Genomic DNA, 12516 nt, shown 5'->3' on the forward strand with positions numbered 1-12516 from the left:
TTTTCTTCCAAAGTTTCCTCGCAGTGCCAGATCTCAGTCTAGAACTGTGCTCCTTCTCTTTAATCCTACTACATGACTCCTCTATCAACAGTTTTGTCTTTAGCAAATCTGTTTGCTGTATTTATAGATAAAGGAAACCCTAAGTGCTGTAAAATACTGAAACAATTCTAGACCAAAATTTTGAGATACATACAGTTTTTGTGCTATGCTTTAATCTGAGTCAGTCTGATTGTATGTAGATTTTGATGCAGTTTCACTTCTTGCTGATATAGATCATACATTTGTAATCTTAGGTAAAACTAACAGTAAATAATTACAAACTTTTTGAAGCAGCAAAATTCTGCTGGATTTAATGCCTCTCGTGTCCTCAAGTTTCTCTTCTCCATGATATAAAGATAATATTCTTGTGTGATATCTGGTTTCAGAAAATAAAAGAGTTGAATACTTTATTATATTACAGTTCTGTGATACTTTCACTGTACTATTGAACCAATCATATTCACCACCAGTATTCATTTTATATGAAAAACTGAAATGTCCCATGAGTAAGTTCTGAGACCTTTTATGTGGTTACTGTTGCTAAGGAAACCACATCCTTGATATCCATGTGTCCAACATGTCAGTCTCATTTTGCATCTAGCTATCCATGAGCCAACACTGCAGTATGGAGTACAAAAAAAACCAACAAAACATCAAAACTAAAAAAAGAGAGAGAGAGAGGTGAAATACAAAATACAAAAAAAAAGCTGAAAATTGTTTCCTATCAAAATGTATTTGCACACCTGTTGGAGTTAATTCCGAGTCCTTCCATGTTACGTCTGCCTTGATTTTGATAGACAATAGTTGCTTGCAATAGTCTGAAAAACAGCCTGTATAAACTGCAATAAAGGTTTCCCATAAAACAGCAAACTATATTCTGTGCTAATCATCATCAGGCAGGAAGTTGGTCCTTTCTGAAGTTCCAGTGAGGAAGATCAAGTCCAAATAGCCATTCTTGAAAATATATTTCATACAATATTCCACAGCACCGAAAATAAATGATTGGCACTACAACAGAAACACAATGCTTTCTTTCATTTTAAATCCTTAATAAACTTTAAACAAACTTTTTTTTAAATGAATTTATGTACTCATCATCATATTTACTAAACTTATAATGCAGCATGCTGAATTTTAATATACTGTAGCAACTTTTTATCTGAAAGTCTAATAGTGTTGTTCTCATGACAGCCTAAATGCTTTAGAAGTGTAAGACCACTTAGTTTCTCAGAGGACCAAGATGCAGACTTTTGTGTACCCTGCTCCTTGAAATTCCAAGAGCACTGGGTGACTAATAGGCATTTACACTTTAAAAATGTCATTATTTTTTCAGATGTACCTACACTGACCAATGTGTCAAAGCAGTGTGTCAAAGACAACAGAACGAGTTCTAAAGAATCTACTGTATCTAAAAGCACAGTTAGGTGCTATGAAGGAATACAGCATAGCTGTGTCTGTCTAGCCTATCCCTATGCCTAGCACAATTCCCTTCTGAAGCAGTGTCATTATTGTTAAAAAAAATATATATAAAATATAAAAAATTTTTGGCCTGTATTGCCTACTTTTATTATCTTATGCTGTTTGGGTCTTTAGGGTCAAATATTGAGTAAGATCTGTGTTGTGCTAGTTTTCAGTTGGATTGTTAATATGGGTACGTGCTTCAAATCCTCATTTAGGGTCAGAGCACCGTAGGAAAATTCAGTTTGGAAGAGACCTCAGTTTGGAAGAGACCTTTAGCTCACAGCAGGGCCAACTCTGATGTCAAGTGAGATTGCTCAAGGTTGGTTGTGTCTCACTATGTCATGAAAACCTCTAAGGATGGAGCTTGGAGGCCTGCTTTCCAGGTAGCTTATTTTATTACTTTACTGTATTCATGGTGAAAATGCTTTTCCTTATCTCTTCTCTTGCTCCAGTTTAGGTCCTTGCCTCTCATCTTCCAACCAATGTGCTACTGCAAAGAATCTGGATTAGTCTTCTTGATTACTACCTCATAGGTACACAGTGGGCTGCTGGTAGGGCTGCTGAAACTACATATTCCCCACAATGGACAAGTCCAGCTCTCTTAGTCATTTTGCATGGGACAAGTGTTCCAGAATCTTAATGTCTTTCCTGTGCTATGGAGCCCAAAACTGCACACACTGCTCTATATGGCTGAAATATTTTTAAGTGGTTACATAAATCTTAGGATTTAGAAATTAATAACCAAAAATTACAGTAGAATTTCTCTCTCATTCTTTCACTCTTATGTGGTGCTATAGGTCTGCCTAATAATTAATTTAGGGATCAGAAAAAAATTCCTTCTCTATTACTGCTAGCTGGTCTGAAGTGACATGGAAAAAAGAAGATCTGGAATCCATCTATGGTAACCCTCTTTGCGTGAAAATGGCATAAGAATGCAAATTTAAGCTGAAAACTAAAGGGGTAGCTCACAGAGACTGATCACAGGTCCACCAAGGCAGGAACTTCTAACTTGGCACCAGACTCCAAACAAATGCTTGGCATATTGCCATTAGCTGTAGTTTACTATGCCCCTCCTTCAGTGGTAAACTAATGAAATTAAGGCCCATCAATTAAAACTCTCTCTGTGGCTCTTGTTCATTCATCTGCATATCCTGTTCAACCCTTTCCTAGGATGTGCAGTTAGCCTGAGTGCTAGCAGGCTCTGAAGCCAAAGACATTAAGCATGAATGTTATCATGGCTGGGCTTCACAAACAAAGATTTGGGAAAGGCTCTATCCGCATTTGTTACAAGCGTGCTGGTGGTTAATAAGGCCAATAAAAGATAGACATATCCGATTGCAAAAGGCACAGCAGAAAGACTCCTTAGGTGGTAAATTCTGCAAGACACAGTTCTTTCTGCATTGTCTTTTCTCCTCGAGAGTGATCCTGCGTGCATTCTCAAAGGAAGCAGCAGCGTTATAGATGGTGTGTCTCCAGGTCTCCCAATTTGATCAATATGGCCAAGGCTGAGATGTTGCTTCAGGGAGTCCTTGTATCTTTTCTTCAGGGTTCCTCTCTTGCGGCAGCCGGTGGCAAGTTCACCATAAAGCAAGATCTTAGGGAGGCGGTGGTCCTTCATCCTGGAGACGTGCCCTGCCCAGCACAGCTGTGTTCTCAGCAACATGGTCTCAATACTTGTAACTGTTGCTTGTTCTAGAACAGATGTATTGGTCACATAATCTGACCAGTGGATGTTTAGGATTGTACGGAGACAGCGTTGATGGAAGCGTTCTAGGAGACGCAGGTGGTGGCGATAATGACCCATGATTAGGAACCATATAAGAGAGTAGACAGCACAATGGCTTTGTAAACACTGATCTTGGTACTTTTCTTCAAGTGTTTATTACACCATACTCTTTTATGGAGTTTTCCAAAAGCACTATATGCCTTTGCTAATCTGTTGTCTATCTCTCTGTCAATCTTACCATCCGAGGAGATGAGGCTACCTAGGTAATTAAACTGCTGGACTGATTTGAGCTCTGGTTGGCCAATGGTGATATGGGGATGATGGAACACTTCCTGAGGTGCTGGTTGATGGAGAACTTCTGTCTTCTTTAAGCTGACTTCCAGACCAAAGAGTTCAGCAGCATCTGCAAAGCAGGATGTTAAACGCTGCAGAGCTGTTTCTGTGTGGGCCACAAGGGTGGCATCAACAGCATAGAGCAGCTCCTGGACAAGATGGTTTAAGGTCTTAGTGTGGGCCTTCAGTCGCCTTAGGTTGAAAAGGCTTCCATCAGTACGATATCAAATGTAGATACCGTCCTGATCATCGAGGTCTGCCGCGGCCCTTTGGAGCATCATGCTGAAAAAGACTGTGAATAGGGTTGGTGCAAGAACACAGCCTTGTTTCACACCACTGGTTATTAGAAAGGGCTCAGAAAGTGCATTGCCATATCTGACTTGGCCGCGCTGATCCTTATGAAGTGAGATGATCATTTTAAGGAACTTTGGGGGACATCCTAAATGTTCCAAAATCTGCCATTGACTTTTTCTGCTCACAGTATCGAATGCCTTAGTGAGATCAACAAAGGTTACATAGAGACCTTTATTCTGTTCCCTACACTTTTATTGCAGTTGTCTGAGAACAAATACCATCTCTGTGGTACTTCTGTTGGTTCTAAAACCACATTGGCTTTCAGGTAGAATTCCTTCTGCTATAGCGGGTATTAATCTGTTCAAGAGTATTCTTGCCAGGATTTTGTCAGCAATGGAGAGCAGAGTAATACCACGGTAATTTGAACAGTCTGATTTAATTCCTTTCTTCTTATACAAAGTGATGATGACTGTATCACAAAGGTCTGATGGGAGTTCGCCAAGTTCCCAACAGCGCACCACAAACTCGTGAAATTTAGCATGGAGTGCAAGGCCCCCATGTTTCTAGATTTCAGGTGGAATTCCATCAACCCCACCTGCCTTAAGAGTTTCTCCCAAAGTGGGGGCAATATTCATTTCAGTCTTCACCGGTTGTTGTGAGATGGACTGAATTGCTGAGTCTTGGACTACACGGTTGGTACTGAAAAGAGTCTGAAAGTGTTCAGACCAACGAGTCAGAATGGAGGTTTTATCTGTTAGAAGCATTTGACCATCAGCGCTGAGTGGAGGGCTTTGGACCTGGTATGTAGGCCCGTATGCTGTTTTCAAGGCCTCATAGAATCCTTTGTGATCACTTTTATCTGCGCATAATTGGTTTTTTTTCTGCTAGATTGATCCACCACTCATTCTGGATGTCACAGAGTTTCTGTTGGAGCTTGCTGCATGCAAGACGAAAGGCTGCTTTTCTTACGTGACAGGAAGGCAGTGCAAGGTGTGCTTGATGAGCAGTTCTCTTCTTCCTCAACAATTCCTGGATATCTTGATTGTTTTCATCAGTCCTTGTTCTTCTTGAAGGAGAACCCTAAGGATTCTTCAGAGGACTGCTGGATGCCGGTTTTAATATGGTGCCAGAGTGTTTCCGGAGAGGGATCTATAGAATCTATAGAATGATTTTCGAGCCTAGTTTGAAGATTTGCCTGGAATCTGTCTCTCACTGTGGCTGATTGGAGACTGTTAACTTGGAGTGTCCTCTTTGGGATACCACCCCTTTTAGGTTTGAACTTAAGATTGAAGTTAAGTTTGCAGCGCACAAGCCGATGGTCTGTTTGGCATTCTGCACTAGGCATCACACAGATATGATGGACATTGTGAACATCTCTCCATCGCACCATGACATAATCAATGAGATGCCAATGCTCAGATCTAGGATGCATCCAGGTTGTCTTCAGGCTATTTTTCTGTTGAAAGATAATATTAGTGATGGTGAGCTGTTGCTCCGCACAGAATTCTAGCAGAAGGCGACCATTATCTTTGCAGTTTCCAACCTCATGCTTGCCTAATACTCCTTTCCAGGATTCAAAGTTCTTTCCTACTCTGGTGTTGAAATCACTAAGGATAATGATCTTATCATCTGCAGGAACCTTTTGGGTAAGGTGGTACAGGTCAGTGTAAAATTTATCTTTTTCGGCAGGGTCAGTTGGGAGAGTTGGGGCACATATACTAAAGAGGACAACATGTTGCTTGTTGTGTAGTGGAAGACATAGGGAGATAATGCAGTCAGAATGACCAGTCGGCAGATTTTCGAGATTAGGAACAATAGAGTTTTAAATCATGAAGCCAACTCCTGAGAGATGCTTTTCAGTTCTGGGTTTACCTGACCAAAAGGGTGTGTAACCGGCACCATGTTCTCTGAGGCTGCCTTCCTCGTGAAGGTGAACTTCACTGAGAGCAGCTATGTTGGTGTTGAGACGTGATAGTTCGTGGGCGATTAGGATGCTCAGGGCATCCACTATTCGCAGAATCAAGCATGGTTCTGATGTTCCAGCATGCTAGAGTTAATTTAGGTACACCTTTGGAGGCAGGTGCATGCCTTTGTCTCTTGATCTTTGTGTGACTGCATTAGTAGAAGATGTCGTTGGCCTGCGGTTAACCAACTGGGTGAAATGTGGAGATGAGCTTTGTTTAGGCCACCTTTTCTAGGCCCCTCTCCGAGTGGAGCAAGCAGTGCTGTCCTTGGAAAGGCTGCTTGGTCATTCAGGGTGCTGCCCCAAGAGACTGTCATCTCCGGTCAGTCTCAAATGACCAATATCCTGAACCGCCTGCATGCAGGGTTGGGTCTGCGGCTTCCAGTGCACCTTTCACCTGCCGTTTCAATCCTTACCTGTCGCTACAGGGCTTTGTGAATGTGGGTAAAGCCTTCAAGCCTGCGCAATGGATTTTTTAGGTGAGATGCAGTATGCACGGAACTGGGCCCACCCTTTGATCCTAAGATTCATCTGCCAGGGCCGAGCGAGCTTGGACAGTGGCAGTGAGGTCCTCAGGACGCAGGTTTGATTAGAGTGACCTTCTCTTAGATGGATGGCCTTACGGGGCTAAGCGAGCTCCATCTGCCCGGGTTTGGGATTAGAGCTGTCCTTCTCCTAGGATGACTGCCAGAAGGCTAGCGGGCTCATCCTGCCCGTGGATATATTGTGTCTGACCCTGTGGTTTTGACCTATCTGGCATGGGAGACCCTGTCGAGGCATGTACCATCAACAGCATAGCTCGCAACTGCAAAGGGGTACACAGACTTCTTTCCACTAAAGTGGATTGGGGCAAGCCATTCACCCCCCTACTTTTCTGCCACCAATCTTTGGGAAATACCCAGGAACATCCCTTTGTCCTGACCATCCATTCAGGACACAGTAAATATATCCAAGACATACCGAACCTGGGCAGTAGCTGCAGGTGAGCCAAAAATAAATCGTTTCAGCCCCTGCACCCACCTGGGGCATGGGTATTTCCCAAGGCCCCAGCCTGGCCGAGACCCCTCCAACTCCCCAGATCAACCCACTATCCACCCTGACCTTATCCTCCCCCCAGTCATGTTACCACCTATCTTCCCATGCACTGCTCACCCGCAACACACCATACACTCCATATGGGACTACCCCGCCTGGCCTCCTGCCAGCCCGAGGACCCCCACAACCCACCCAACATCCCACCCCTCCCCCAAACCGGACTACCAAACCTCTGTGTGCTCCAAGGTTCTCCCTCTTCTCTCCCACGAGGGCGCAGTCCTCGCTGGCAAAACTCCCCCTTTGGGGTTGGGTGCCCAGGGGCTGCCCCAGGGGGGGCCAGGCGCCCGCAGTGCATGCCAGGGGTGCTGGGCACCCGCAGTGTATGCCCTAAGCATGAATGTTATACATGTAAGCAGATAGCAAAGAAAGGAACAATAGGTAAAACAACAGCACAGAACTGAATGTGCTAATGTCAAAGTATTGACAGGAGGTCAGACTAAGTAAATATGGAAGTAATATGGCAGTACGGAAAATTGCATAGTTATTAATTTCTTAAATTTGAAGGGCTTTGTTTTTTGATTCTTATACCATTTGCTAGGTCATGCAGCACTATTTCCGGAAGCAAACTAGTGTACTCTTGATTTGGTTGAATATAGTAATTCCTAGGTTCCTATGTGAGGTGATTGTCTAACACACCTCTCCTAAAAATTTGTGTGCTTTAATTGGTTAGTATCTATCCATACTTCAAGAGCATACATTTATCAGAGGCAGTGTTAAAATACGGTTTCTTTCCCTGGCTGCACAACGAGGTGCAGAGTGGTGCTTTACTATGTGACTAGGACTCCTAGGCATTATGATATTATAAATTATAGACCACAATAGAAAGGGCTTTAATGGTACACTTTGCATAATCTTAGTTAAGTGAACATGAATTGAAATGGCTTTTAATTTTACAAGCACGGTCTTTGTTGACATGATCTCTATTGTATGAATCATTTAGTTATGCAATGTTTCAGTTAACTTGTTTCTTTTTTTCCCTCTCAACACCTTCAGAATGCATTCTCCTCCCAAGATTTTTTGAAAACTTGTTTTCTCTTTTCAGCATGTATTTATGTGAAACCTTTTTCCATCATACTTATGCAGGGGTTATATCTGAAGTGAATGATGTCAGCATATTCCCGGAGATTAGTACAACCTTCAAACTAAAGCAACTGCAGATGCTTAGCCCCAAGTTCCTTACAGGTTTTGCATTACTAAAATAGATTGTACAGGAACAAGGACTGTTGAATAAGGAGTGGAGAAAGGTCTCCAGTGTCAGAAAAATGTTAATACATGGCCAAATGGTCAAAAAATGTGTTATATTATAGTAGCAGAAAAGTTGTTTTCCATTACAAACACAGAAAGGTTAGGAAAATAAATTCATCTGCTTTTAGAGTCTTGGAAACTATGTGCTAAGACTAAATTGTTTCTCTTTTTCGAGTTTGCCTTGAAATGTTGGATGAACATAAAAATCTCTTATCCTATATGTAAGGTGTTGGAAAATGTCCTCTAAAGAAAAAATGACATGGTATGGCAAACAGATGAGTAATAATGTTTTCATCTCAGCTGATGTTTCTTGCATCAGTTCCTATATCAGCAAAGGTTTCATTTTGAATATAAGACTTGGATAAAGCATTTCAACAGTATCTAGTTACAAACATCATGTTTCCTTTCATATTTTATGTTAAAACTACAGATTTCTTTTGCTTCTCAGAAAATCCATAAAATAATCACAGACCTTGCCCCATTAAGTAAATCCTTTTTGAGAGCTAAATGTGAATATTTTTTTTCCCACAGTTTTAAGTGAAACTAAAACCCATGTCCCACTTTTAAATAAGGTCTTTGTAGGGTCTTTGGGATACTTTACAAGTTGTGAAAAAAATTGGGGAGCCAGTGGTTTTGGTTTCATTCCAACTGGAATGCCTAGTGACGATCTGCCAATTGAATTCAATCCAGCACTCCTCCAGTAGTAAAATAATCAATAGCAGTAGAAGTAATAGCTGAGTATCAAATTGAATAATGGCTTGTAGTCTAACCTGATGACATCAGTATTCAATAATTCTTGAACCTTTCAACTCAGACTGAAGTTTTCAAACTTCTACTTTTGGCCAATATGCACTGGGCTTTTTTTCAGGGTTTTTTTTATTTGTTTGACTTTGCCTGTAGTTTTTCTTAATTCTTTTCCAAAGTTTGAAGGAGAAAAAAGTTTAGGCTTTTCAAGTATGTAAAAATTGAGGAAAGACACTCTTGACGGTAAACAATTATCATCACATTTTTTTATAATCATTCTACAGCCAAAACAGCTGGGGGATGAAAGTTTAAATTTAGCAGGGAAACAGCACTAAGGAGAAGTGCTTTTGAGTGTTCTGGAGAAAATTGATTTTGATGTGATTTAGTTATAGACTTTTGAAACTCCATGTACTGAGCATGTAACACTAGTTTCTCATTAAGTTTCACAGGTACATTCTTCAATGGAGAATTACATTAGTTTAGATGCAAAAGTTTCACCTCAGGACATATTTACTTTACATAATCTCACAGAAAACCTCTCAGCCCTCTGCAGTGGGGTATTCTCCAGAAATAAACATTCATATCAGATAAATGTGATTTTTTACTCCAGAAAGAAAATAAAATAATCCAGAGGCCAAAATATTGCTGCTAATTCATGTTATGATTTCAAGTTGACTGTAATGCGTTACTTTTGTGCCTATTACTCAGACAATAAAATAGTGTGCTTCACTTCTTTATTTGGGGTTTCAATCTTCTCAAAAGCTATAGTTTTCAGCCATGCAGTTTATGCTTTGAAAGTTGCAATATTTTTGTCTTTTAAGACATATCATTCTCTGATTCCTGAAGTGTTCTCTTACATAAAACAGATTGCTTGAAGGCACATAGATGACTTTAAATATTTCTGCACTTCACAGTGAATTGCTCGTTCACCTGAGTGTTTAACTATGTCAGTGTATTCAACATTATCATATTTAATTGGATGGTTCAACAAGATAATATGCCAGTGGACACAGAATTCAATGTATTATTGGCTCACAATAAATAAGGCAACTCTCAAATAAAACACAGGGGCTTTAACAAGAAGAAATTATGTATAATTGAGAGAAACACGATTGCATTGATGGTTTGCTAAAGGCTGATAACCTATCAATTCTTACAAATTTGAAAATCTGTAAATTTGTAAAAATAGTGTCATGAAAGAGAATGCATTTAAATACCATAATTAGGACAGACAACTGCAGTCTCCATCGTTGGTGATCCATTTCATACTCTGAGTTACATATGCAGAACATTTAAACCGACTCATTTGTTCTCTAAGGTCCAAAGTTTTATATTTTAAAGCCATTGATCTCACTTCTTAAAGGTCCTCCTTGAAGGAGGATGCTGGTGTCAGCAACACAGCTATTTCTGTTTTCCAAAGCAATCTGCACTCACTGATTGCCCTGATGTAAGACCAGTGTTGAGCGAAAACCAAGAAAAAGGGATGCTAAGAAATTATGCCAACAGAAACAATTCCTCATCACTCCGTGAAACTTTTGCAAAAATAGGCTATCAACATTACTCATAGATATCACTAGATCCATCAAAAATAAAGCATAGTCTGTAATAGTCTTTAGGCAAATAAAATTTTGCTTAGGCTATACAAAAACAGGTTCTTTAACTTAGATGAGTAGTAAAACTGTAACCAGGATGTTTAAGAAATTATTCCCTTTTCCATCCTTTCTACTGCACAAATGGATCGTGTTCATTCTCAGTTAAAAAAAAAGGCAAGGGAAGAAGAATTTTTCAACTAAACACCAAGCTATCCTGAAATCAGAGATGCTGCTTTTTGTCCTTGAGGTAGAGTTTTATGTGTCTCATTCTGCTTATCATCCACTACTCACTCCCCAGTAACATTATTGCTGCCATGATGCACTAGGATTTTTTTTCCTTAATAGGTTGCTGAAATGAGTAAATGGCATCTGCATCAGGTGTATTATCAGAGTTGTAGAGATATGACAGTCCGAAGCATGAGTAAAGTGTGCGCAAAAATATTGCAGTGGTATCACATGCATAAAGTACTAGGTTTGTGTATTTGATTTTCTGGCACAAAAAAGATTGGGGATTTTTTGGAAAATAGTTTTTTTGAGTCTTTTTTTGTCTCAAAAGACAACTGAGAGAAAATTCACAATAAAAGCCAAAAATAAGACATATAATGTAATAAAATTGAGTATATGCCTGTAAAAGCTCAGGGTTGCAGCCGCAGATAAGCGTACAGTGATGTTCATGTCATACTTTTTCCTCTATAAAGTGTTCATTTTATATCATTGTTTTTTGAATAGAAGGTGTTTTAAAAATAAAATTTATTGCATATAGAGACTAGAATAAGACACACTAGGACATGAATTGGTAAACTGTTAATATACTTCTTAGTCAGTCAAAGGCTCAAAAAAAAATGTATGTGAGTTGTGTAGCATAGGATACTGATGGGCACTGAGCTTACTGCTCTGTTCTCTGTACATTCTGGGTGCCACATGTAAATAAGTAGGTATGTTCACAGAGGAATATTTCAGCTCTTAAAACTTGCTGGAACATTTCAAACTAAACCACTTCTAACTAGTTATCAGTAAACTTTATTGATCTCTACAAAATATTTACTGATGTTTAGATTTGCCTTTTATACTATATGTCATGGACAAGTTCCAGCATCCAGCATCTTGCTACTGAAGTTCACCCTAATTCCATTTCGTTTCACAGGTCAGAATGTTGAATTGACTTACCTTTTCAGATTTGACCACATCATATCTACTTCTGTTTAATGAGTTCATTTTGTGCAACTGCATCTGAAATTCTATGCATCAGAGAAATATTTTGGAGACTTTTTTTCCTACTTTACTCAAGAAAAAGAAGCAATTGTTGCATTGTTATATTCTAGGTTAAGCCACACATCTATACAATTCTAAAGTTTTTTTTTCTTTTTATATTTTCTTTCAACAGAAGACATTGGAAGGAAATTTCTAACTATCAAAGAAGCAAGATTTTGAAACAACTTTTTGAGGGGACAAGGAAAAAAATTAGTCACCTTTAAAAAAGATTTATAATCAGTCTAAATTAAGGAGTATTAATCTTGCAATAAAAGAAGACAAAATGTATTGACATAAGAACTCCTTTTATACATGTTCCTGCTGTGGCTCATCTAACAGTCATGTATTAAGATTTCTATCATGCTCAAAATTCAATTACAAAACTTGTATTTTTATGATACAGTTTTTCTAAAAGAGGTACCTTTAGCACTTACATGTTCTATTGGTAATTTATCTGTAAACCATGAAAACCTTTACCCTCTTTTCCGTAATTTTCTTTTATTCTTCCTGTATTTATCTGTTTAAATAAGTAATTTCATACGTATTTGAAATATGTATAGGTATGGATACTGCATTAGTTAGAATCATGACTCAAAATTTTTCAGTAATAGATCCAAAATGATGTAGTACCCTGTCCCAATCAAGTTAAATCCTGATATAAAGGCTATCTTCTGCTTCTCTATCTGTCTTATTATTAGTCACTTGTATCATCATTTAGAATATTCAAAAATTAGCAGCAAGAATTCAGTTCAGTGACTTGGATTATCATTAAC

The 12516-nt window shown here is 39.3% G+C and overlaps 1 long non-coding RNA gene across 1 annotated transcript in view; it reads left to right on the plus strand.

Annotated features, from left to right (window-relative positions):
• Positions 1-12035, plus strand: part of LOC113999072 — a 13698-nt gene extending 1663 nt beyond the window's left edge. The window contains exons 2-4 of the long non-coding RNA XR_005567062.1: positions 1716-1819; positions 1953-2051; positions 11877-12035. This is a non-coding gene — a long non-coding RNA (uncharacterized LOC113999072). The remainder of the gene's footprint in view (positions 1-1715; positions 1820-1952; positions 2052-11876) is intronic.
• The last annotated feature ends 481 nt before the right edge of the window (positions 12036-12516 follow it).

The sequence above is a fragment of the Pipra filicauda genome, unplaced genomic scaffold, assembly GCF_003945595.2.
Source record: "Pipra filicauda isolate LSUMZ 115617 unplaced genomic scaffold, ASM394559v2 scaffold128_size5466820_pilon, whole genome shotgun sequence".
Classification (NCBI taxonomy): domain Eukaryota; kingdom Metazoa; phylum Chordata; class Aves; order Passeriformes; family Pipridae; genus Pipra; species Pipra filicauda.